General features: G+C 42.1%; 1 protein-coding gene across 7 annotated transcripts in view; it reads right to left on the reverse strand.

Annotated features, from left to right (window-relative positions):
• Window positions 1–27,048, reverse strand: part of TMCC3 (transmembrane and coiled-coil domain family 3) — a 369,795-nt gene that overhangs the window by 87,850 nt on the left and 254,897 nt on the right. Inside the window, exon 1 of one of the 7 annotated variants that reach the window (XM_035257313.3) lies at window positions 17,265–17,376. The exons of 5 other annotated variants lie outside the window; for them this stretch is intronic. The gene's annotated coding sequence lies outside the window, so the exon portion shown is untranslated. Of the gene's footprint in view, window positions 1–16,833; window positions 16,984–17,264; window positions 17,377–27,048 lie in introns of those variants that run through there. One more of the 7 variants, XM_009004378.5, reaches the window with a different exon arrangement.

Raw genomic sequence — 27,048 nt, forward strand, 5'->3', positions numbered from 1 at the left:
TCTCAAAAATAAATAAAAAAAATTAAAAATAAATAATTTCTTCTCAAATGTAGTTTCCTGGCCCTTAGGAAATCACAGTTTGGTAGAACATGAACACAGAAGTGGAAAGTTGTTTCACCTTCCAAAGTCCAAGAAGGCAAGGACTTGGTTAAAGGATGCAAGCAGGCCTCAAGAAGAATGGCTCAAGAGAGGACAGGATCTTGCCATATCATTCAAGTTCATCAGAAAAGAGATGGCACCAGTTACTAAAGACTTATCAGCATCAAATAATTATCTAAGGCCAGGGGTGGTGGCTCACACTTATAATCCCAGCACTTTGGGAGGCTAAAGTGGGTGGATCATAGGGTTCGGAGTTCAAAACCAGCCTGGTCAAGATGATGAAACCCCGTCTCTACTAAAAATATAAATAATTAGTGAGGCGTGGTGGCACACACCTATAATCCCAGCTACTCGGGAGGCTGAGGCAGAGAACTGCTTGAACCTGGGAGGTGGTGGTTGCAGTGAGCCAAGATCGTGCCACTGCACTCCAGCCTGGGTGACAGAGTGAGACTCTGTCTCAAAAATAAATAATTTTCTAAATGTTTCCTATACATTATTTTATTTTTCCTTTCAAGAATCTGATATTCGAATTCAAACTCCCATCTTCTAGCGGAGAAAACTGACTTACTGGGACTCAAAGCTAGTAAGTGGCAGAGTCGTGGGATTCCAGCCCAGGTACACCTGGCTCCAGGAATATCCTACCTTTTCTTGAGATCTGTGTATGCCAAACCATTTATCATACATACACCTGTTTCCTATAACCCCTAACACCCCTCAAATCTACTTAGTTTACTCAAACCACTGTGTTACCATTAAATACTGCAAATGTAAAAAAATATGTATGACAGAGAAACCAGAAGAGCAAATACAGGCTGCTTGAGACTCCTTGGAGCCACGAGGCAATTACTGGAGCTGTTCTCAATTTGACATCAATAAGTAGAAGAAACCAGCTTAAATCCCAAGATACCTTGCATAATAAAAAATGTGGGTTACTTCTATTTTACCCACTAACAAAGATCCTCCAGACCGGCTTGTACATAAACTCTCTCTTTGGCTAAAGCTCCAGCAGGTTCTACAGTCATTAAATGCTCTGCTATCAAGGTGCAGATAAGAGGAAGCTTTCTTCTCCCACAGCCACAGCCGTTTAAAGGCTCCAAAGATTCATGTTTCAGACAGAGAACAGTCCTCTAAGATCATCCTGTTTTGTGATCTGGGCTAAAAGAAATGAAACGAATGGTGGACTGTGAGTTTAAAGATAAACACTCTCATGACCCTTCTTAGAATCTAAGTCTATATTTGGATTGGCTATATTTCCAAAACACAGGGAACAGCCTTCCAGGGCCACTCACAACACTCACAGCAACTAGGCAGCTCAGACCTCACGGGAAAGCTCTAATTCCATAGCCACGTATCCTAAATAAAGATTCACTTCCAGGGTGGTAGCCTAAGTTAGTGGTTAAAGGCACAGATTTCAGAGCGAGACTGCCTAGGTTCAGCACAGTCATGTGAACTGCCTCGTCTTGGGCAAGTTACTTTATGCCTCCATTTTCTCATCTGTAAAATGAGGAAGGCAGTATCTACTGGCTCACAGTGTGACTGTGAGGATAACAGGAATTCATGATTACGATAGGGTCTTGTACAGAGTAAGTGCTGTAGGTGCTGGCCGTGGATTATGAAACCTAACATACCCCAGATAGGTGGGAACTTCAGAAAACTCCAGAGCCAAGAACAGTGCTGCTGCTGTCACCATCACTAAGCTCTTTCAACAGAAGATGGTCACTGTCCCCACTGCCCCACAGGCATGAAGTGTTTGTGTCACACAAACTGCCTCTTGTCTATGCATCTTGCAGCAGAAAGGAGGGTAAAGAGTGGCGAACAGGGTCTCAAATTCATACCAGGAAGTCCCTTAAGAATCAAGTTTCAATGAACCTGAAAAGGAAAGATAATTTTTAAAAGATACCCTCCCCCCAACACACACAAAGCCAAAGATACTGCCATACTGCTTTACAGAGTCTTACCTAGTATTTAACTTGACTTGTACAGAGGTACCTTACGTCAAATAACTAAACTTTACATTCTCAACAGCCAACTCTTAATGTTTTATAATTGTCATGAGTCTTCTCTGTTGCTATTTTAAGTAAAACTGGGATTCTGAATTAAGACCCTAAACACAGATGTCTAACATTTTCCACCTGCAAGTCTTTAAGCAAGACAAAATCGTATTAGAAAGGCATATCTAACGATTATAACTTGCTACTTCCTCTAAAAAGCCTTCTTAGCCTAGTTTTTGAGAGTATTATGGCATGGCCAGGCACAGTGGCATGTGCCTGTAGCGCTAGCCAGCTACTCAAGAAGCTGAGCCAGGAGGATCCTTTGAATCCAAGAGGTGGGAGCCAGCCTGGGTAACATAGCAAGACCCCATTTCTAAAAAAAGGAGGGTGGGGTGGGGTGGGGGCGGGGGATGACAGAGAGACAGAGAGAGAATAATAAATGAATGTGAATTACACTTGGAAGCTTGTTTTTACAGATATTACATGGGGTGTTTGGGGACTTGGTTATACTTAATTCCGTGACCTTATGTGTAAATGGGGTAATTATTGTATTGATGTTCTCTCTTCTTCATCTCTTCTTTAAAACTGTCACCTACTTTTTTTGTTTTTTGTTGTTTTTTGCCCAGTAATTTCTCTCCAGATTGACTCTTTCTTGCTATGCTCAGGGCCATCTATCTTAACCCACACCCTCATTTCCTATCTCTCCTACAGCAAGGGCAACCGTTTCACCAGGTTTCCTTGTTTTCAGTGTTCTACTCCTTCCATCTAGTCTCTAGGAGGTCATTACACTAATGGAATCCAGTAAGGAGACTGGATTCCTCCCCCTGCTGGTACTTGAGCCCTGAGTAGTTTTTCCTATTCAACTTCCAATGTCTTCCTCCTCCCTTCACCATCCACCAGACGGATATCAGCACTGTGGTACATGAAGGTATTTCTGAACCTTTTGTTTCACCTCAATACTTATACCCTTCCCTTCTGGACACAGCATTTCAGGGCCTCTTTCGCATCCAAATCCTACCACTCCTTCGAGATCTCTTCCATGAGGCCTTTCCAAAGGCCTTCTTCCGGATCCATTTTGGCTCTGATATATGACGTTGCATTGGGCCCCTCCTTGTTTCAGCATCTTTGCTGGGTGTTTTACTGGTTATTGAAAGCATTCACTTTCTTAGGTGCCATACAACACTCAGCATACAATGAGCAGGATCACTGAGCAGCAACTACCTATATACCTACCAAATTTCTCTATGCCATAACCCAGGATATTACAAATTCTGAATGAGACATCCAAGAAAGAAATACATGTCTACCAATATGTATGTGCACATATACATTCAACAAATTTTGTGAAATATTATTTATCTTTACTAAACACAATGTAACTATATTTACAGTTACCTTGTTTTCTGGACAACTGGATATTAGAAATTATTATTTTTGCTAATTTTATTATGTAGAAAAATCCTTGTTTGCAGATACATATTAGAAACAAAGTACCCTGGCTGGGCGTGGTGGCTCACACCTGTAATCCCAGCACTTTGGGAGGCCGAGGCAGGCAGATCACTTGAGGCCAGGAGTTTGAGACCAGCCTGGCCAACATGGTGAAAGCCCATCTCTACTAATAATACAAAAATTAGCTGGGCATGATGGTACATGCCTGTAATCCCAGCTACTCAGCAGGGGTGCTGAGGCATGAGAATCACTTGAACCTGGGAGGTGGAGGTTGCAGTGAGCCAAGATTGTGCCACTGCACTCCAGCCTGGCACCTGGCGACGGAGCAAGACTCTGTCTCAAAAAAATTAAAAACAAAGAAGGCCAGGTGCAGTGGCTCACGCCTGTAATCCCAACACTCTGAATGGCTGAGGTGGGTGGATCACATGAGGCCAAGAGTTCGTGACCAGCCTGTCCAACATGGTGAAATCCCATCTCTAGTTAAAAAAAAAAAGGCTGAGTGTGGTGGTGTGCACCTGTAATCCCAGCTACTTGGGGAGGCTGAGACAGAAGAATTGCTTGAACCCGGGAGGCAGAGGTTGCAGTGAGCCATGCCACTGCACTCCAGCCTGGGTGACAGAATGAGATCCTGTCACAGAAAAAAGGAAAGGAAAAAGAAACAAAGTGCCTTGATATCTGAATACCACTTACTTTTAAATAGATTACAAACACACACAATGAAAATAAGAACATTTTAAATTGTTGAATCTGGGTAAGGTAGAGATGAGTATTTTGTGTGATTTTCTTTCTGCTTTTCCATATAAGAATATAAAGTGATAGTTATTACTCATCAAATTTATTTCATGACCATAATCCTGTTTGAAAAACACTGCTTTATAATTAGAAAAAACACAGGCCACTTGTCCCAGTGTTTGTTAGTCATACTTAAGAAAGGCCCTAACATTCTGTAGAATGTTCTGTGGCTACTTCCTGGCCAATGAAGGACTTAATGTTCCATTACTGAGTCAACTAATCTCTCCTTCAAAATCCTTTCTAAGAAACTTCCTGTGAATCATTACAACCTCAGCAGAAAGGTATAAGATTAGGGACAGGTTTTTGACTTGCAGAGATCACAGACTCAGAACTTACCCTAAGACCTCGCATCCCGAGAACAATTCTTGTGGTTTTCACAGGGTTTTAAAAGAATGAAATCCAGGAACATCAAAGTTTAAGACAGTGCCTTAAAACTGAAAGTGCCAAGCAAACACGTGCACTGGCTACACTTTCCCCTTCCTTTTCCTTTAAGAATTGGTTTTAATAAAAGACAAAGTTCCATGAACAGTCAACAGCATCTCATTTAATTGACACTAAGTATTCTAGATGAGTGAATGAAATTTGTAGATAACTGAAATTCCAAGTCTTGCTAATTAGAGATTTCTAGATTTCCTTCTTTGTTTTAAAATTTTTCTTTTATATACAGGGTCTTGCTCTGTTGCTTAGGCTGACCACAAACTCCTGGGCTCAAGTGAGCCTCCTTCCTCAGCATCCCAAGTAACTGAGGCTACAGGTGTGCACCACCATGGCCAGGTGGATTTCTAAATTTCCAAGATTGCTTTCCTGTTGACCACAGACATCCACATAATCAAGTCTGAATTGTGACACAGCAACAGTGACCTCAAGAAGCCAACTCAACTAGATCACACAGGGGACCTGGGACCCAATTAACCATGGGCCCTCATGACGAAGCAAGGTGGCTGAACTCTGCAACCTCTAAGGGTTTTGCAGCTCTTACACTCAGCAGTCCTGTTACTACTAGGTCTGTAAGATGGGCAGCCTGCATGCAAAATACCAATAGTATAAAATTATTAGCACAGGCCGGGTGCGGTGGCTCACGCCTGTAATCCCAGCACTTTGGGAGGCCGAGGCGGGTGGATCACGAGGTCAAGAGATCGAGACCATCCTGGTCAACATGGTGAAACCCCGTCTCTACTAAAAATACAAAAAATTAGCTGGGCATGGTGGCACGTGCCTGTAATCCCAGCTACTCGGGAGGCTGAGGCAGGAGAATTGCCTGAACCCAGGAGGCGGAGGTTGCAGTGAGCTGAGATCGTGCCATTGCACTCCAGCCTGGGTAACAAGAGCGAAACTCCGTCTCAAAAAAGAAAAAATTATTAGCACAGACCAACTAACACAAACTGAATATTCTTCTTTATAATGAATCTAACTTCTTAATTTTTTTGAGACAGAGTCTCACTCTGTCACCCAGGCTGGAGTGCAGTGACGCGATCTTGGTTCACTGCAACGTCTGTCTCCCAGGCTCAAGCAATTCTTGTGCCTCAGCCTCCTGAGTGGCTGTGAATACAGACGTGTACCACCACACCTGGCTAATTTTTGTATTTTTAGTAGAGACAGGGTTTGCCATGTTGGCCAGGCTGGTCTTGAACTCCTGGCATCATGTGATCTGCCCATCTTGGTCTTCCAAAGTGCTGGAATTACAGGTGTCAGCCATTGTGCCTGGCCCTTTATAATAATTGTTATTTACCAAAATAAAAATTAAGCAACAAGTCGTTAAAAACCATGTGCAACAAGTAAAAGGAACGAACAAGTGTTTAACAAAGAACCCAGGCGAATCTCATGTGTGTAATACTTAATTAAAGAGGCCACATACCAATATGTGATGCTATATGATTAGGGTGCTATGGAAGTGAGAAGAGTGGTTACCCTTTACCGGGGAGTAGGGGGAGGGAGAATGATTCACCAGAAGGTGGCACCAGAGAGCACTGGGGGGGGGGGGCTGACGACACTGACCCAGGTGGCAGTTACTCAGGACATACACAGGTAAAAATCACCCAACTGTACTTTTAAGAAGCATACACTTTACTGTAAGTTAAACACCAAAAAAGTAAAATATAAGATGTAAAAAAAACTTAGATAACAAAAATGCAGGAACGGTCAAAATTATCTTTATAGTACCTGTGAACATTGCAAACGCACAATGAGTAAATATACAATATTGCTCAATTCTAGCAGGAAACAAACCCTCAAATTTCATTAGCATGTCAACCTGTAATGCGTTCTGTCAGCTCTTTAACATTTTTGAAGTTTCCCAAACTTTCATGACACTGTTTTATACGTCAAATATTTTCTAAAAATATTTGTTTTTAGACTATAAAAGAGCCAATGAAAAAGCAGAAATCCACATGGTTTACTAGCAAGGCATTAATATCTGCGGTTTAACCAAATACATCAGATTTAGATACAAAAGTATGCAATTTAGAATTCTGCAAAATGCAGCAAAATCCTAATACCATGTTGATCCAGATTGCTAGTGCCTTATTACTTAATAGTCATTTAGAAAGCCAATGTTTCTCAATGAGGCTGAATTTAACTAAAAAGCACACAAAGTACAATTAGGGCTTGCTCACTTAGCCCAAATTGTTTTTATGATAGCTAATGGAAATGATTAGGTTACAAACCGAGCCTGCCAAAATACAAAATTGCTACTTGAAAATGTTTTCCTGGGCATCTTTTGTGAACTAAATAGTGTATTGAAAGAACTGGAGTCAGAGAAATATGATAAGCTGTGCGCTAAGAGGTCACCATTTGGGCAGGGAGGTGTACAGAATTTTGAAATGTAACAAGGCCAGGCATAGTGGCTCACACCTGTAATCCCAGCACTTTGAGAGGCTAAGGCAGGAGGACTATTTGAGCCCAGCAGTTTGAGACCTGCCTGGGCAAAATAGTGAGACCCCATCTCTACCAAAAAACAAAACAAAAAAAAGGAAAAAAAAAAGCTGCTTGCGATAGTGTGTGTCTGTGATCCCAGCTACTTGGGAGGCTGAGGTGGGAGGATTTCTTGAGCCTAAGAGGTCGAGGCTGCAGTGAGCCGTGATTGTGCCACTGCACTTCAGCCTAGGTAATGGAGTGAGACTTCATCTCAAGAAAAAAAAAAGTAACAAGTACTATAGGAATTGAGGGGAGGAAATAAGTAAGCAGGGGCTTCAATGAGAAGCTTCTGGAAAGGTGACAATTGGCTCAGAGGAGGCAGCTCAAAAATCACCTGATAGCCTAGCAAGGAGCACAATGTATCTGCAGAAGGAAAAACTAGAATATGTATTCAGGAAACTAAAAGTTGGAGTGTCTAAAATTGAGAATGGCTAAATGGGTCATTCTAAATCAAGGCACGATTGAGGGCTGGGGCGAAAAAGAGGTGACGGCAAGCATTTCTAAAGGGAGGAGGCACAAGGCTCAGAAGAACACAGACAACCTGCAACAGGCTCTGCCAACAGGCTAGGCTCGACACCTGACCACACAGACAAGGGAAGCCAGGGATTCTAAAGCAGGCGGCGTTTTTACAATCATGAAAAGAAAATACTGGGAAATACAAAAGTTGGAATATTCAAAAGAAAAGGAGCCTTACCCTAAATACAGACACTGTTTCTTATTACTCTTTTAAAAATGCAGCACTGTGACTATACTGTATGGAAGGATTTTGGATTTGGTTCACGTCACCTAAGAATGGGTCATTCATGAATCTGTGTAATTGATCATGACATAACAACTTTAAGTGGCCTCTGTCTGGGATGCTGGGATCATAATTATGTGATTTGGACTTTTTTTTTAAGCATCATTTGAAGCTAAGAATGGCTGAATTCTTACCTCAAAGAACACTGTCCATCATGAGATGGAAAATCAGGCATTTTGCCTCATAAATACACGATTTGTTATTTATTCCACCTCCACTCATCTCTCTTCTACAGGCTCAATAATAATAGAATTCCAATTATTATCACAGCCTTGGTACTTTCCATCAAGGGGCTAGACAGATTAAGAAGGGCAAAGTTTTCACCTAGAATGAACGAAATGGCAGGACTTTGAGATGACTCTCCTAAAGAGTGGAATTCTTTCTTTTATATGTGGACTGAAAAGAGAAATCCCTCAATGTACAAAGCAAATCACATTCCCCTCACTCTAAGTCATAGTTAGGGAAGACATCCCAGATTCTCCTGAATGCAGGAAAGCACTATGGTTATACCTATCCACTCCATTGAACCAGGTGCTAACCATGACTCAAATTCCGTCTGAAACAAAAATCCAACTGAGATTAGTAACAGAAAAAACAAAAAAACAAGTATGTGTGTAGCAGGATGGACAGAAGGCAGTCTCGAAAGCTTCAATGCTAGACATTTTTTTTCTCTTTACTAGGAATTGCAATCAGCCAAACCATGGGTCTGTACCTGAGCTAGAGCCTTAACAATGCAACGAGACCATGAGAACTCTCACTCAGGGACACCTGCTCTTAGCCTACTACAAAACTACTGCCTGTGTGCAGAACTGTCATTTGAAAACATGAATTTTATGCCCAAAGGGTTAAATGCCCAAGAGGTTTTACTCATGCCAAATTCTCTATGAACTATGGGGTTTCCTTTTGCCTTGGGAAACGAGGCAAACTTTTTTTTGAGACAGTTTTGCTCTGTCGCCCAGGCTGGAGTGCATTAAAGCGATCTCAGCTCACTGCAACCTCCGCCTCACAAGTTCAAGTGATTATCCTGTCTCAGCCTCCTGAGTAGGTCGGACTATAGGTGTACACCATCATGCTTGGCTAATTTTTGTATTTTTAGTAGAGACAGGGTTTCACTATGTTGGCCAGGCTAGTCTTGAACTCCTGACGTCAAGTGATCTGCCCAACTTGGCCTCCCAAAATGCTGGATTACAGGCATAAACCACCATGCCCAGGCTGAAAGGAAGTGAACTTAATAGGATGCCAAGGACTGCTAACTACCTACCTTTATACGGTGTGGTACACTTGATTAATCTGACTCAGCCCACCTCCCTTATTCAGCATTTCAAAATGTTAGGGGACCATCTGTTTATGATTCATGAACTGAGAATATTATGAAGTTTCTCATTCAGCTCAGGGTATCACCCTGAACTTGATGAACTAAAATTTATTTGGTTTCTATACTTTAATGACTCTGATGTCATTCATTGCTTTCAATGTTATGACTGATGTTTTATTAATAAGACCATTGTAAATATATCTGTAAGTACCAGAATCCCTGTGTCAGAGAAACACTTTGCTTGATTGCTTTTTTTCTGGATAAATATGTAGTCAACAATCAGTGAATATATACTTCATATTACAGGATTGACTCAGAGAGTTCAACAATATCTAATCAGAGGCAAGGGTATGTTTATTTTATTAAGGGGCACATCTTTCAAACTAATCAAACTTTATATGTAAACAAAGGTAAAGTGACAAGCGTAATTAGACAAGAATTAAATGACAATCAGATTTGGGTAACGTCATTTATTTTCCACTTATCTAGCATCTTTCATCAAAAATGTCAATAAATCCTTCCAACTGTTCCTGTTCCACCTAGGATATGATTATCTGAAAGTCTTACAAGTCTGTTCTGAATTTCACACTCCACAACTGACAGGTATTTAGTCTTTGGGACTCATCACTGAATCTCCCCTCTCCCTTGCCTCCCACATCACTAAGTTCTTTCTTCTTTCTTGATACTCTAACATCAGACCCTTCTGCTCTGTCCAACACCTGACACCTGCCTGCACTAGGTCTGTTACACTGCACACCTGGACCACTGCAGCAATCTATCTCCTCTCTCTCCAGGCTGCTCCTCTCAGTGGTCACCACCATAGGTTGGTTACAGAATAAGGTTTAAACTCCTGAAGTCAGAAGTCAAAGTCCTCATTATCTTGACTCAAACTGTCTCTGTCCAGATCCTGTACTTTCAGCCTCTTAGCTGGACCAGATGGTTGGGTCCAGGTGAACTATGTCCAGCTCGAGCATAGCGTGCCAAGATCATTTTACCTAACTCCCTTCACTCTTTACTCAGGAGTGCTACATGGATGTAGGCATTATTGCGCCTTCCACTCCACCAGCTACTCTGTGCCTGCTACATGCACATCAGCATAACAGACGTGTGACACATTTTATTTCTAGTTCTCACTTCAATTATGCTAGTTATGTTTAGCATGTCAAAAATATCTAGGAATTTGGGCCAGGCACTGAGGCTCATACCTGTAATCCCAGCACTCTGGCTTGGGCCCAGGAGTTTGGCACTAGCCTAGGCAACAAAGCGAGACCATGCTCCTGCCCTCTAATCTCTACAAAAAATTTAAAAATTAGCTGGGTGTGGTGGGATGCACCTGTAGTCCCAGCTACACAGGAGGCTGAGGCAGGAAGATCCCTTGAGCCCAGGAGTTCAAGGTTGCAGTGAGCTGTGATCACACCACTGCACTCCAGCCTGGGTGACAGAGTGAAACTCTTGTCTCAAAAATTAAAAAAAGAAAAAGAAAGAAGAAATCAAGGAATTTGACAAGGTCACAAACTAGGGTTTAAACCCAGGTGTGATTCCACAGCCCGTGTTCTCTGTAAAAGCTCAGGCTTCCTAGAATGCCATCCCCAACTTCCTATTTACCAAAACCTGGGGGTTCCTTCAGAGTCTGCTCAATTTCACCTCCCCCACAGTCACGTATGATCACCCCAAATCTAGTAATCAGTGGTTACTCAGAACTCCTGCTGTTCTTACCTCACATTCTTAAAAACTTGAAATTTTGCAGCCCCAGAGCCTCATATTAATAGTCTCTTGAACACAGCAGGCACTCAACTATCTTAACTGAGTCATTTTGCTATTTTCAAATTATTTCCTATGGGTAAAATTATGTTATCAGATTGTGTAACTTCAGTAACTGAATAAAATCAGTTTCAATAATAAGGGCGCATCTATGGTCTCCTAAGAACAGAAGGCAGGGCTAAGTCAGTGGCTTACAGATATCAAATACTCAATCTCTCTCTATTTTTTTCACTACACTATCCTTGGGCCATTTGCTTTGTCCTCACATGGAGACAAGAGAGCTACTGTAGTTCTACCAATCACATGTAGTCAATTTCTGGCTACAGATGAGGATACATATCTTCTTTCATATTTTATTAGGGAGGAAAACTTTTCCAGAAGCTCCTCTGTAGATTTCTCCTGGGGTCCCTTTGGCCAGAGCTGAGTTCTGTGTCCATGCCCTAGTTGCAAGAGAGGCTGGGGAGGTGACACATAACATTTTCAGCCTCTAGGAATAGACTCTGCCAGCCAGGGAGAAAGGGAAGGAAAAGGGTGTTTGGAAAGGCAATCCATAGTGTTTGCAACCACCACCTCGAATGGATATTATGCAATGATCAACTCTGCATAAGGAAAACTCCCCCACGTCCAAACAGGTTATCATTAGAAATGCTTGCTAATCTGGTTAAAAACAAATAATCCAGTTACCATTGAATGTATTTGCTCTGGACGTAGAAGAGAAGAGAACTGAAACCTCCTTTAGCCACCAAGTGTAAATACATTCCTCTTCCCCAGTGTTTTGGTTACATATCATAATCTTCTCCATCATGATCACAAGGGAAGAAGGGCTAGGAAGAAAAAATATCTAGCTCTTTTGAGCCTCCATATAGTCCCCAAAACACCTTAAAGCAGGCAAAAAAAATTTTTCTCAGGAGATTTAAAGAACAGAAATGGAGATGAAAATATTTACAAGTCTTCTGCCTCCTTCTTTGATTCTTCTATGCTGCTGCTTAAAAAAATGCTGGTCTGCCACCCCTACCACCACCACCACCCACCACCACCTCGTCTGCTGCCAATTCTGCAAACATCATAGACATTTATCAATAGGGGACCACTTTTTAAAATTCTAGTACAATGGAAAATGATGGCGCCACTAAAATGGAAATGAATCTGAATGGGCTACAGTGGGAAGCTATTCAATCTAAACAGTTAAGAGAGAAAAGCAAGATGCAAGGCTGTGCCTACTGTGCACACTTATTTATGCTTATCAGAAGTAGGGGTGGAGGAATTTATAACAGATGTGTACAATTATATACTCTATGTATATGAACATTTCTAGAAGCTGTCTTCAGAACTGTGGATGGTAGTTGCCTCTGGGGAATAGGACCGGGAATCTGGGGACGCAGATACTTTTTGTTTTATATTCTGTTTTTGAGAGAATAAGTCACCTTATTTTCACATTTTTTTAAAAAGTCCCTAGTGCCTGAATCTCAAAGTGAGACTAATGTGCAAATTCCTGCAAAATTTCATTAGCATACTTGAGATACTTTGTCTCTTCCAGGGACCTATGATTCTACTAACAGTAGCAAAATAAATAATCTATAGGACAGTAAGCATTTTTGTAACTCACCCTAACTGAATTTTGTTTATGCAATTACTTTTAGAAAAGTAACTCTCTACTGAAAAGAGAAATTTTAAATTCCATTTCCCAGGAAAATAAAACCATGGCTTAAAAGGTAGTTCTAAAACAAATTTTATGGGACTAAGCTGGAATTGCCAAGTCATAAATATAAGTTTTTAAGTAAAAATCCCATTAAGATATTGTATGCTAATTTCACATCTTATATAACATCATAAAATACTGTCTTCTTAAGGGATCAATGCCACTGAAATATTTCCATTGAGAACTGGGCTGCCCAAGGCTCACAGCTTTGAAACTGTATTTCATGGGCAATCATGTTTCCCATAACAACTCTTCACTGATAATACTCATAGGAGCAGACCATGGCTGTGTATGATAGGCGTATATATACAGTTGTGTCTTGGAATCCATGGGGGATTGGTTCTAGGACCTGCTGCAGATACCAAAATCTGTGGGTGCTCAAGTCCCTGATATAAAATGATGTAGTATTTGCATATAAGCCACACACATCCTCCTGTATACTTTAAATCATCTCTATATTATTTCTACCTAATACAATGTAAATGCTATGTAAATAGTTATATTGTATTGTTTAGGGAATAATGATAAGAAAAAAACCCTCTGGATCTGTTCAGTACAGATGCAATTTTTTTTTCCGAAATATTTTTGACCTTGGTTGGTTAAATCCATGAACATGAAACCCATGGATGTGGAGGGCTAACTGTATATCCGTTCATGGCAACAGAAAGGTCACAGAGTTCATCTAGAGACTGTTTACATACAGTTCATGTGATTCTTGAGGCTAGACTGTTTTACCTGTGATTCTTAAGTTTGGTGTTTTTGTTTGTTTTTTGAGACAGTGTCTTGCTCTAATACCAGACTGGAGTACAGTGGTGCAATCACAGCTCACTGCAGCCTTGACCCCCCCAGGTTCAATTGATTCTCCTACTTCAGCCTCCCTAGTAGCTGGGATGACAGGTGCACACCATCACACTGCGCTAATTTTTGTATTTTTTGTAGAGATGACGTTTCGCCATGTTGCCCAGGCTGGTCTTGAACTCCTGGGTTTCAAGCAATCTGCCTGCCCCGGCCTCCCAAAGCTGGGATTACAGGCATGAGCCAGTGTGCCCAAATGGTTCTCAAGTTTTGGTTTTGTCCTTCAAAAATCGTTTCTATAGCAACAACTACAAAAAAAAATTAATGTTATCTCCTTAAGGTTAAAGTCAGTTTCTCAGAAGACAAAGCAGGGTAAGACTACTTTCACTTTAAAAATTTTTTTCAGTGGTTCTAGGATTCATTTTTAAATGAAGCAATGCTAAAAGCAGATTACAAGGTATATTTGCAGTGTTTGCATTTAACTGATTGTTAAAACATTAAAAACTGTTTGGCATTTGAGCACGCACATCCCCTAGAGATCCAGAAATTACATTTGTAGGTTAGGAGAATACATTGAAAATATATACAGCAGCATCACTTGCAAAAGAAAAAGCAACAAAAGCAACCACAAAAAACGACAACCCACAAATAATCCAAAGCCTATGGGCAATAAAATGGATACACACACACACACACGCACACACACATGCGCACACACACACTCACACACACACACAGACTGTTTATTTCTGGAATGAAATAAACCAGAGCTACAAGAATTAAAATGGGCCAGGCACAATGGCTCCCACCTATAATCCCAGCATTTTGGGAAGCCAAGGCTGGTAGATCACATGAGCCCAGAGTTTGAGATCAATCAGCCTGGGCAACATGATGAAATGCTGCTGCTACCAAAGAAAAAAAGATTAGCCAGGCATGGTGGCACACACACCTGTAGTTCCAGCTATTTGGAAGGCCGAGGCAAGAGGATGAGCCTGGGAGGTCGAGGCTGCAGTGAGCCAATATTGCATCACTGCACTCCAGCCTGGGTATGACTAAATCTTAAAACAAGCAAGTCAAAGAACACATCCTGTATGAATTCTACTTTATAAAGGCCAAATGCAGGCAAGCTCTTGTTTAGGTATGAGCACACACGTGGTACAAGAGAAAAATCTTGAGAACAGTTAACATAAACCTCAGGGCAGTGATAATCTCTTGGCAGTGGGAGGGCTTGTGATTAGGGATGCTCAATCAGGGAAGAAGGCCACAGGGTCAAGTTCAACTCCTTACTCTGAGTATAACACACAGAGGTGTTTCATGTTATTATTTTTTTTAATGGAATACCTTCTTTGTGTAATATTAGTTTACCAACATTTTAAAATAAAAACTATGAAGTAAATTATACAGTACAATAACCAAAATATGTGTGTGTGTGTGTGTGTCTATGTGTGTGTGAGAGTGTGTGTCTGTCTGTGTGTGTGTGTTTGCTCAATCTGTAGAATGAATGACTTCTTTCAATCCTATTGCTTTATCTCTGGTTCTATACTTAACTCTTTGGGTAATGTTAAAATCTAAATTTGAGATCCTACTTAAAACATAACCTGGTCTCAAAGGCCCTCAGGTCACCACTGCAATGATCTTCCTGGATCATTATCCTCACTGGTTACACAAAGGAATGCGAAGCATGTAGGCAGGAGAAAGCCCTGTAATTTACCCCAAGCCACAGGTCATCCCCTGGAAGAAAAACAACCTACTCTCCATAAGCTGACTGGAAAGGAACAGGTGGGAAGGAGAGCAGAGGGGCCCCAGCATTGTCAGGGTTTCTCCAGAATGGCCTGCCAACCAGGACAAGCCCTGTTCCCAAATCTTTTTGAACAGTCTGGCACAGAAAGCAGCTGTAACTGTTTTACAAGCAGTGCTCTTGCAGTTTGGGGAGCATTTTCCCTTTTATTCCAACTGCAACTGTGTGCGTCAAGCTCTGTCAGCTGTTGTGCTCACAGCGTTACGAGGCTATCAGATGATTTGCTGTCAGAACAACTGGCCCCTTTGATTTTTTTTTTAAATAACAGAATTTTGTTTTCTCTTTTTTGGAGACAGAGTCTTACTCTGTCATCCAGGCTGGAGTACAATGCCGTGATCTTGGCTCACTACAACCTCCGCCTCCCGGGTGCAAGCAATTCTCCTATCTCAGCCTCCCGAGTAGCTGGGATTACAGGTGCTGCCACCACACACGGCTAATTTTTATATTTTATACAACAGAAATGTAATCGCCAAGATGCAAATGATCCAATGGCAAGCAGCAAACTCCTCCAACTTTCCCCTACCCTGAGGGGTTTTGGTTTTTGAAGACTGGGGATCGCTATCAACAATGGGCAAACCTTTGCTACAGAACTGACTGGGGAGAAAAAACCTGAATAAATGTGTGCAAATATGTTAATATTCACAGACGAAAAGAAAGATCATAATTTGTGTCAATATACAGAAGTCTTCTATGACAAAGAGCCACAAGTGAATACAGATTCCCCATGAGATGAACAGCTCCCACAGGCAGAGATCACACGAACCCAGGCCTTCACCACCTTATGGGGAAAGAATCCCACTCTGGGGTGTCCAGCATGGTCTGAGAAGCCCCAGTACAGATGCACTCTCCATTTCCCCCTACAGCTGCTTCCTCTCCCAGCCCACAGCTCAAGGCAGCCGCCACACCCTTCTTCCCCAAGGTTGGCAGGGCAGCGTCACACAAAGTCAGTTTCACAGAGTTTCAAGTTTCTAGGCAAGGCAGGACAACTCAAAGATACCCATTTGTCGAAAGATGAGATGTGAAAGTACAAAGTTAGATTCCAACTCAGAGCCTGGTTAGACCCAGGGTTACTTTCGAACTCCCAGGATGTGGGAGGAGACCTGGCTCTTATCCAGCCAGTAGCCGGCACAATCCAACCCAGATTATTTGTCCATCTGTTAAATCACTCATACTGGACTGACATTTCTAAAAAGACATAACAATAAGGAGACTGGTGGTTCATTAGGCATTTAGGCAGTTTAAATACCTAGAAACCCACTGAGAAATTGGGGAGGGATTTGGGCAAGCACAAAGATAACTGTTAAGAGCACAAAGACAAATCGTATTTCTTTCCAGCATCTCTCAGGATATTAATGACCACAAAGCTCCACAATACATATTTACACACTCTGGCTGAAACGGAAAAGCCGTGAAAAGACTTACCAAGGGCCACACAGCAAACCAGGGAGCAGAGCAGGATCGGCAGCCAGCTCACCTTCCTGCCCGAGGCATTTGAATCTGCAAGGCAGGCGGGCTAGATATTCCAAACAGCACCTACCGTATGACTCAGCCTGGACTTTGGAGATACTGCTCACATTATCTCTGAGTATTCCTGTGTTTGTCTCAGAGAAACTCCACGCCCTGCACTGTACCCAATACAAATGCCAGTAATAATGCACTGTATTCAACACACTGCTGTACAAATGGGCTCTTTGTGCTGCCAGTAAAAGAAATCCACATTCTATATCTTCGCAGGGAGGTCGACGACCAGGGTGCCTGCTATCAATCACCCCGACTCTGGGATTGCAAGAGCACAGACATTGGGTCTGGTACTCTCTCTTTACCAACAAGTAAATGGGCTCAGCTCAACAAACCTTGTTAGGTTGAGCAAATGCCAGCCGTGGACTGGGCACAGGAAACACCACCGTGATGAAGGCAGAGCAAAGGGGCCAGCCAGCGCCAAGGGCAGGGAAGTGGCTTAAAGACAGTGAGCAGTCAGGAGACTCTCCCTCTGTTGATTCATTTGTGAGAAGACACTTGCTGGGTGTCTCTGTGTGTCAGGCGCAGCAAGGCGTGCTGTGGAGGCAGAGGCATAGCCCCCTCCTGACTTAGTGGCCCCGGGGGAGAGAAACAATGACAGCTACAGATAAGTGCCAGGAGAGTACTTGGTACTAATCGAGCATTTGGGAGGGGTGACTAAGGGGGACAGAAGAGGAAAGGGGGAGGGGACAAAGTCAGTGGAAAGCAGAAACAAAGGCTCATCAGAAGGTGAATCAGTTAGAGAGAGGTAAGGATTTGGAGGACTTGGTGCAGGAGAAGACTAGGATGTCAGATGGGTCAGACCCTGAGAATCCCACTTAAATCACGTGAGGTATCTGGAGTACACCCTGCAGGTCCCTTGGCAGCCGTATAGAGAATTAGGATGATCAGATCCCTGTTTTAGACAAGTCCTTCTGAGAAAGCAAGATGGAAAATGCCCTTCTGTGGAGCCAACTGAAGCCTGCTGGGGCAATCTATGGGAAGACCTGGTGAAGGCTGGATGTAGGGTGGTCGAGAGAAGCCTATGAAGGAGATGGAATAAGAGGACTTGACATCACCTGGATGTGGGGGTGCAGGGGCAAGTCAAGGAAAGCCCCACTTCTGTTTCATTCTTTCTGGTAGCTAAGATTATCCACAAGACAGGCAAGAGTGTTCAGCCTGAGACATCATGAACCTAAGGTTCCCATGGGACCTTTAAACACAGCTGTCCTGATAGACACAGAGAAAGGGACAGAAGAAACAGCACTGGCGCCCATCGGTGACAGTGCCTTAGACACCTCTCTGAGGAGACTAGCATAGACGACCAGACCTGATCAAACACCAGCTCTGCCTCTTAGCAGCTATGTGAACTCGGGCAAGTAAATTCACCTGTTTGGGACTCTAGTCTCACCTAAGGAAATTCCTTTTGGCATTTAATGAAATTGGAAAAGGACATGATGTCATGGCAAACAGAATATATTTAATATTTTCCTCTTGCCCTTTTGTGATCATATACTGCTTTGTATTATAATTGAGTACTTAACCTTTGCAGCAGATTACCAGTTTTCTTGCTGTCACTCACCTTTAAATCCCTTTTGACCATATTTGTAGGCACAGATTCTCAAATATTTGAATTGCCACAAGTCATATGAAAAACTAAGGCCAGACTGTTCTAGGGGACCAGGGGTTTCCTGCCTTTGACATTAAATAACAAATGCAAAGGTCTCAAAATTGCCATATGGCTTAAGTGCTGTTGATTTAACTCTGTGTTGAGGGGTGGGATGGAGAGAAAAGGGCAGCGGGGTTTGGGAAAGAGGGAGAATTTTGTCAGCCTAATGAAGGCAAGTCAAAGCCTACTCTGTGAACACTATACTGTAATATTTAAGAGGAAGAGTGTCTACCAAAGTTAATATTGTATAGCCTCTATCCTCTGGCTCAGTTCAAGTAAAGGTTTTAAGTCATGTTAAATAATAAATTCCAGCAAATGGATCTTGCCTTCAACCAAATATTAAGTCAATAGTACACTCTGTATATGAGAAGTATAGACTTTCTTTGCTAGGTCATTTTGCTAATTCTATTTATAACTCTTACAATGAATATTTTAAAACTACAATAAGATTTTTGAAACCAGACTGACCAAAAAGGCATACATAATTCAATTCCACATAGCTAAGCTTGTTCATTTTTCTTCAGGTTTTGCCTTTACATCTGGGCTCCAACTTGTCTTTACCTATTTTTATGGCTCCTTCCTAGTCTGAAAATATCTTGGTCACTGGATATTTTGTTTCATCTCCAGCTTAGCTCCTAAAATACATTCAGGATCACTTATTCCCTCTCATTCTTCCCTAGTGGCTTCATATGTTCCCATCCATTCACCCAGAGCCCAGTTCAGTACACGTACCTCACGTTCTGTGTCTCAGTCACAAATATCTTTTTTTTTTGAGACGGAGTTTCACTCTTGTTACCCAGGCTGGAGTGCAATGGCGCGATCTCGGCCCACGGCAACCTCCGCCTCCTGGGTTCAGGCAATTCTCCTGCCTCAGCCTCCGGAGTAGCTGGGATTACAGGCATGCGCCACCATGCCCAGCTAACTTTTTGTATTTTTAGTAGAGACGGGGTTTCACAGAGTTGACCAGGATGGTCTCGATCTCTTGACCTCGTGATCCACCCACCTCGGCCTCCCAAAGTGCTGGGATTACAGGCTTGAGCCACCGCGCCTGGCCCACAAATATCTTTTATAAAAACCTGCCCACGTTTTTAATACAAAATGATCTGGCAACTGCCTCAAAGTTCTCTATTTGGCTCATTTAATTATTTTGATTAAATGTAGATAATGATTCCATTCAGAGCTAATGGTGTTCAGGACTACTCTTATTCCTGGCTGTCTTCAACCTGGGCACATGTGACATGCCTCAAGCATGACCAGTTTGAGAGGACACTTTGGTCCCTAAGGGCCGAGGAAGAACAAATCCCCCTCCCTCACATCTGCAGTCCTAACCTGAGGTTCTTGCCTCTCTCTGATGTTTCTGGATTCTGGGTGGCTCCCATTAAACACATGATTCACATCCCCATCCTTCTTAGCCAGCCTCTAAGATTTTGACACCCCACTGACATACAGACCCAAGATACCTTCTAGTTCTTCTCTGCCTTGAATAGACTTGAACATCGCAGACGTGAATAGACTCAACTTTATTTGTGTGTCTATAAGATGCTCTCCTACCCCACTGCCAATAGGGGGAAAAATGAAAGCAGATCAATGGCCAGATTAGATGGAATCTGCCACCGAGAAGGCAACATCCCCATGGCACCCAGCCCCTGGTCTACTTGAGTTATTCCTCAGACACTGATGAGAGGTGCAGTCTCAGGGAGAGACTACTGAGACGTAATCCTTTCCCTTTACACATGATTTTTGACATATGCATCACATACACATACACATGTCTGACTCCACCACTGTGACTCACATTGAGGTGGTGTTTAAAAGGCACAGCATCTCAGTGCTAATACATTACTTCACTAAGAATTGCTCTATGGCTTCTCCTACCGGAGCAGGTCACATCTAGGAAATTGTTTGCCTGACCTTGGGCAGGATTTTCTCACTATTACCTCATGCCCCAGGGCCATCTTCCTTTCTTCAAAACCCAGATCAGGATCTGCAACCTCCTATGACCCAAAACATCCTCCTTATAAATTCAGGATTCATGACTAAGCCAGTCCCTACCCTTTTCTTTCTCTGAACACTTTTTAAATACCTTTTAAATTCTATCTTTCTCACATTTCTCCAGGCAGAGGCCCTTGAGTCTCCTGTGGTTAAGTAAACTCGGAGAGCTGCCCGCTGCACCAGACTCAGCTGAGCCCCAGAATCCTTCTGAAAATAAAAGATTTATCCTGCAAATTGGTGCAACCTTTGGAAGAACAATGTGTTTGTCTCTATTCTCATTTAAAAGACACATGCCCTTTGACCTAACACTTCTGCTTTTAGAAATTTATCCAAATATGGTTGTAGAGAAAAGTGTACACAAGTTGGCAATACAGTATGACAAAGCGAAATCAACACGAAAAAAAATCATCCTGGAACTTAAACTGTATATCAATAGAGGACTGGTTAAACAAATCATGCATATGTATATTTTGTGTCAAGACTATTTCTGTAAAGACACATAAAGAAACATAACATTACTATCATTGCTATCTCTGGGGAAAAGGACAAGAAACTGGAAAGAGAGACTTTAATTTTGCCTTAAGCCCTTTAGTACTGTGGAATTTTTTTTCCTTTTTTGCAATAGAGTCTAGCTCTCTTGGCCAGGCTGGAGTGCAATGGCTCAATCTCAGCTGACTGCAACCTTTGCCTCCCAAGTTCAAGTGATTCTCTTGCCTCAGCCTCCTGAGTAGCTGGGATTACAGGTGCCCACCACCACGCCCGGCTAATTTTTTTTTTTAGTAGAGATGAGGTTTTACCATGTTGGCCAGACTGGTCTTGAACTCCTGACGTCAGGCAATCTGCCCACCTCGGCCTCCCAAAGTACTGAGATTACAGGCATAAGCCACCGCGCCCGGCCTATGGAATTGTTTTTTTTCAAATGAACTTCAACTTCTTAAGCTAGCTAACAGAAAAAAAGTGAACCTTTATCATTTAGTGCTACTAAACACTTCATTTAACAATATCACTTCATCTTTGCTAAACAGGAACTAGAAAGACTAGGCACAAATAGAAACTGTATAGACCAGATATGCATTAAAATGGGTCTGCTTTAGCAGTTAATGGTTTAATCATTAAATATTCTCAGAAGATCAGGGTATTTCTCTCTAAGGCACTTGCTCTATGTGTTACTGACTCTTCTACAATCTAAGTGGTTCAATTTAAACCATCTCCCTTGTGCTAAACATTCGCGTTTATACGTAAAGTCTATTTCACTCAGGAAATTGGGGTAGGGTCAGTTTTTAAGGTTTTGCCCTAAACCTTAAAAAGAACATAAAAATCCTTCAGGTCTTAAAGAAAAAAGATTGATGCTTAGGCCTTATATAGGACATATTAAATCTTTCATATATTTTTTAACAAGCTCCACGGGTAACTTGGATGTGGCTGGCATGGCCTCATGCACACCAAAAGTAACCATGCTTAAAAAACACTGCCTTATCCCAAGGAAACACAGCATAGAGAATTCTGTGAACAAACCTGTTCACTATTGCAGTACTCCAAAGTTTTAAAGTAACCTTCTCAAACACTGATATAGGGCTTAGAGTTAACATTGCAGGTAAGCAAACCCACCAGGCTCTCTCATCGAGGACACAGCTCTTCTGGCTCCTTCGAGGAAGTGAGGACCAGCATGTGGAAGAGCAGGCTTTGGGGCTGGTATTTCTCAAGCGGTGGCTTCAGGCAATCTCAGGGACAGAACCTGGAATATGCATCTGAAAGCCTCCTCTCAATCTCCCACCTCCAACCCATTCTTATGTCCAAATAGTTTGAAACTATTGAGCTAGACCAGTATTTCCTGAACACTGAACTATAAGAGTGGATGGGGTCCCAGCGATCTTTGGCACACCCCAGAGCAGAGAATTGGAAATCTCTACTGGAGGTTTTGCAGTGCCCCAGGTTATTCATCTAAACAGGAAAGTTAGGAAATACCAATTTAGGTCAACCTCGTTTTAAGATAAGGAAATCAAGGTCCAAGAAGTTTAAGTGATTTCACCAAGGACTTATAGCTGGGAGCCGCGAAACCTGGTGAGCTAATTCTTCCCTCTTAGACCAATACTGCTGGTTGTTATGAGTAATCATGAAAGCCCCATTATCTGTGCAGTTTTGATTCACCACGAGAAGACCCTAGGTGATTAATAAAGCCTGAACCTAGGGCATGTCAGAACGCCACTGGTTTAAAGGATGACTGACATGGTAAAGTATCCAACATCAACCCGCCCTTGGAGTTCTTTCACTTTCAGTATCAGTAGGAGGATAAATACGCAAGTATACATTTCATAGAAAAGTAAATCCAGTCCCACAGAGTTACAACCAGGTAAAGTGGGAACACAGGACGATTCAGAGTTCTTGGATCACACCATTTCTTGGTCAAATATTATACCTTCAGCAAAAGACCTCTAATTACCACACACTTTTGGTTATGGCAACAGCCTGCTCCTTTCTGTTGGGACAGAGGAGTACTCCATACCCATGGCCTGAAACCAGGATCTCCAAACTCATCAAAGAGAAACATGGATGGGAAACAAAACCCCCCAGCTTGGAAAGCATCCAGCAAACTTTAATTCAGGGAGTTATAATTGCCTCTAATTGGTCCCCCACACTGTCTCACAACATACAGCTGTAATCAGTTCCACAAAGAAAGTGTTAGCTTTTTTTTCTACCTTGAAAAATCAGAATCCTTTCTTGTTAGGTACTTACCATCACTGCTTTAATTTTTAAAAATATACCAAGACATTGAAAAAGGAAGAATGAATGAATAAAAGCAAAGAGGCAGATGGTTTTTATTTTTTTTTAAATAAGCACTGATCCCTATGACCTTAATGATAACCCAGTGAGATTCAAATTTGTAATGGAGACTGATGTCAACTCAGGAGATCTTTCTAGTCCAGAGCACACGTGGTCTAAAAAACACACTCATCTGGTCAGACATTTTCCAGACTGATTGTCATCTTTCTAGGCATGCTCAACTCTCCTTTAATAAAGTCACAACCCTTTGTTGCCATGGAACCCAATCAGACACGAAGCCTGTTACTCTGACTTCCCGGCAGATACAAAAAAAGACCCAGTGACCAAAAGACCAGCTCCTTCTTTAAAAAAAAAAAAAAAAATTATAAGGCAAAGAGGCTCCAAAAAAGCCTCAACAGTTTTGTATTGAAGTTTAATTTTTTATGCAGGCTAACCTGAACTCTTCAGCCAAAGCTAGCTCATATTGTATAAAAATTTTTCAGCTGGAACCTTCCAAAGAAAATAACTTTATAAATAAATACCTGGCAAAGAAGTTAAAAATGTTCTTGGGATATCTTACTTATTTTCTTCTTCTAGGCAAACTTTCTGAAGTTTGAGTGGCTGTTTAGCAAATGTGTCAATCAGCAGCTGCCAAATTGCAATATTCATTTCCATCAATACTTAACGTTGACAAGACCTCATTATTTCTCTGAAAAGAAAAGATATTCTAAACAATACAATCAATCCTGTGTTCTGGACCTGGACTAAATCTGCAGGAAAAAAAAAAAATCTGAGACTAAGCAGAGTGAACTGAGCAGGTTACTTAAGGAAAGAGAATTAACATTTGTTGAGTGCCTACCATGAGCTGGGCACTTTTACGTCATCACCTGAGAACCCTGCAACTGAGGCAATGCCACCTCTGTTTTGCAGATGAGGGACCAAGGCTCAGAGAGCTTAAGTACTTTAAGCAGCTTGTTCAAGCTACTGGCTAGAATGCTGCCTGGCTCCCAAAGCTCGAGCTATTCCTTCATTCACCCAACACTTATTTCTGGTCTCACAGGTACTGTGCATTTTGTTAGGGTTCTTGTTCCTTAGGAGCAAATTCACAGCCTGTAAAGCTTGGCTGTAAAGAACGCATGGTGTCCATCTTTACTGGCACAGAGGCCAGTTCCAACTACACCCATTTACAACAACTACCACATCTATACAACAGCAGCTACCCCTTGGGGTAATCATGAATAAATGTCCTGGTTACTAAGAAAACACAGGGCCAGGTACCCATTACACCTTTCCAGAGGTTGGCCACTGCCCAGGACCTTTCAACCCTGGACCTCTTGGTGGGGAGGATCGGGAAGCTCTGGGTGGCCTTTTCATGTGCAATATCATCTGCAAAGTAAAAGTCAAGCCATGCAAACCTACAACAGTTTTTCCAACCTGGTTTTGGACAACCAGCTTCAAGAAACGACTAGTAAAAAGGAATGTGGCAAGGCATGAAAGTTACTATAATTTAGAAGTTATATTATTAATTATACCAGCCTCTCAGTGAAAGAAAATTTACCTATTTCATATACAAAGATTACAACAAATGCTTTCATTAAAAGAAATTGTAAAAGTCATCTAAAACTGTAGTACAATACCACTTCATACTCACTAGGATGACTATAATTAAAAGACAGTTAATAACAAGTGCTGGTGAGGATGTGGAGAAATCAAACCCTCATACACTGGTAGTGGGAATATAAACTGGTGCAACCACTTTGGAAAACACTCTGGCAGTTCCTCCAAAGATTAAACACAGAATTACCACATGACCTGGCAATGCTACTTCCAGGTACGTACCCAAGAGAAATAAAAACATACACCCACACAAAAACTTATACAGAAGTGTTCAGAAGTGTTCGTAGCAACATTATTCTTCACAGCCAAAAAGTGAAACCAACCTAAAGGCCCACCAAATGTCATATATATATCCATACAATGAAATATTATTCAGCCATGGCTGGGCACTGTGGCTCATGCCTATAATCCCAGCACTTTTGGAGACTGAGGCAGGCGGACTGCCTGAGCTCAGGAATTTGAGACCACCCTGGGCAATATGGTGAAAACCCACCTCCACTAAAATACACACAAAAAAATTAGCCAGGTGTGGTGGCACATGTCTGTAGCCCCAGCTACTCAGGAGGCTGAGGCATGAGAATTGCTTGAGTCTGGGAGGCAGAGGTTGCAGTGGGCTGAGATCACGCCACTGCACTCCAGCTTGGGCTACAGAGTGAGATTCTGTCTCAAAAAAGAAAAAAGAAAGAAAGAAAGAAAGAAAGAGAGAGAGAGAGAGAGAGAGAAAGAAAGAAAGAAAGAAAGAAAGAAGGAAGGAAGGAAGGAAGGAAGGAAGGAAGGAAGGAAGGAAGGAAGGAAGGAAGGAAGGAAAGAAAGAAAAAGAGAGAGAGAGAATACTGTTCAGCCATAAAAAGAAGTAAAGTACTGATTCACACTACGACATGCATGAACCTTTTAAGAGAGGGGGAAATGAAGAGTGACTGCTACTGGGCATCTTTCTGGGCTGATGAAAATGTTCGAAAATTGTGGTGATGACTGCACAACTTTGTGACTACACTAAAAAAATCATTAAATTGTACATGCTAAATGGTAATTGTATGATATGTAAATTATCTCAACAAGGCATTTTAAAAAAAAAAAAAAAAACCTCAACATGATTTTTTGGTGTTTTGTTGTCCTGCTAAACAACAGACAGCCTAACTGACAGGACCACCTAACCTTCAGCCAGGCACTTTGTCTCTCAGGGTCTTCAAGCCCTGGTTAGAAAACCAGGCTCAGGCATGAACCAAATGCTGTTTTCCCTCTTGTGCAAAGGAATCTGTGACTTTATATCTGAGGGAAAAACCATTTGGGTGAAAATCTCTCGGGTAAAGTATAAACTGCCTGCCAGGCCAGGAACCATCCCCTGCCCTCCAACCGGGTCACTGTTAGTTCCCCAGTCTGCTTCCTCCCTCTCAGCCCAGCCTCTGTGCCCCAACCAATTTCTGAACATCTGCCATGTGTACATGGAACAAAGCTAGACCAGTTTCATTATCTTTAATTCTCAGAACAATCCACAGGGGAGGCAGGCATCATTCCCCACTCTACACATGCAGAAACAGGCTCAGAAAAGTTAAGCAAGGTGACCGCGACTGCAAAGTGGCAGAGACAGGATTTGAACTCAGATTTGAAGTCTGTGCTGCTCTCCTATTCCTATACAGGTGTTTTTCGAACTGAGTCCACAGACATATTCCTAGGGCTTCATAAGTTTGCTACAAATAATTTAAAATGCTCCTTTTATTGAGATGGTAAAGAATATTAATATAACTGCATTCATTGGACCACAGAGATAATCATCTGCAAATAGTACCATCCTGGGGCTTCAGGACCTCTTTTATTTCTACTCTTGCTGGGGCCAGGGATTAGTGCTGCTTTAGTTTTGGGTAAGGAAACACCTCTGTGGACTATGTCAGTTTCCTAGTGTTGCTGTAACAAAATACCACAACCTGCATGGTGTAAAACAATAGAAGTTTATTGTCTGACAATGCTGGTAGCCAGAAGGCTGAGATCAAGGTGTTGGCAAAGCCAAGCAAGCCCCCTCTGAGGACACTGGAGAAGTAACTGTTCCATGCCTATCTCAACCTCGGGTAGCCTCAGGCACTCCTTGGCTTGTCAGGCCTGGTGCC

The sequence above is a fragment of the Callithrix jacchus genome, chromosome 9 (assembly GCF_049354715.1).
Source record: "Callithrix jacchus isolate 240 chromosome 9, calJac240_pri, whole genome shotgun sequence".
NCBI classification, from domain to species: domain Eukaryota; kingdom Metazoa; phylum Chordata; class Mammalia; order Primates; family Cebidae; genus Callithrix; species Callithrix jacchus.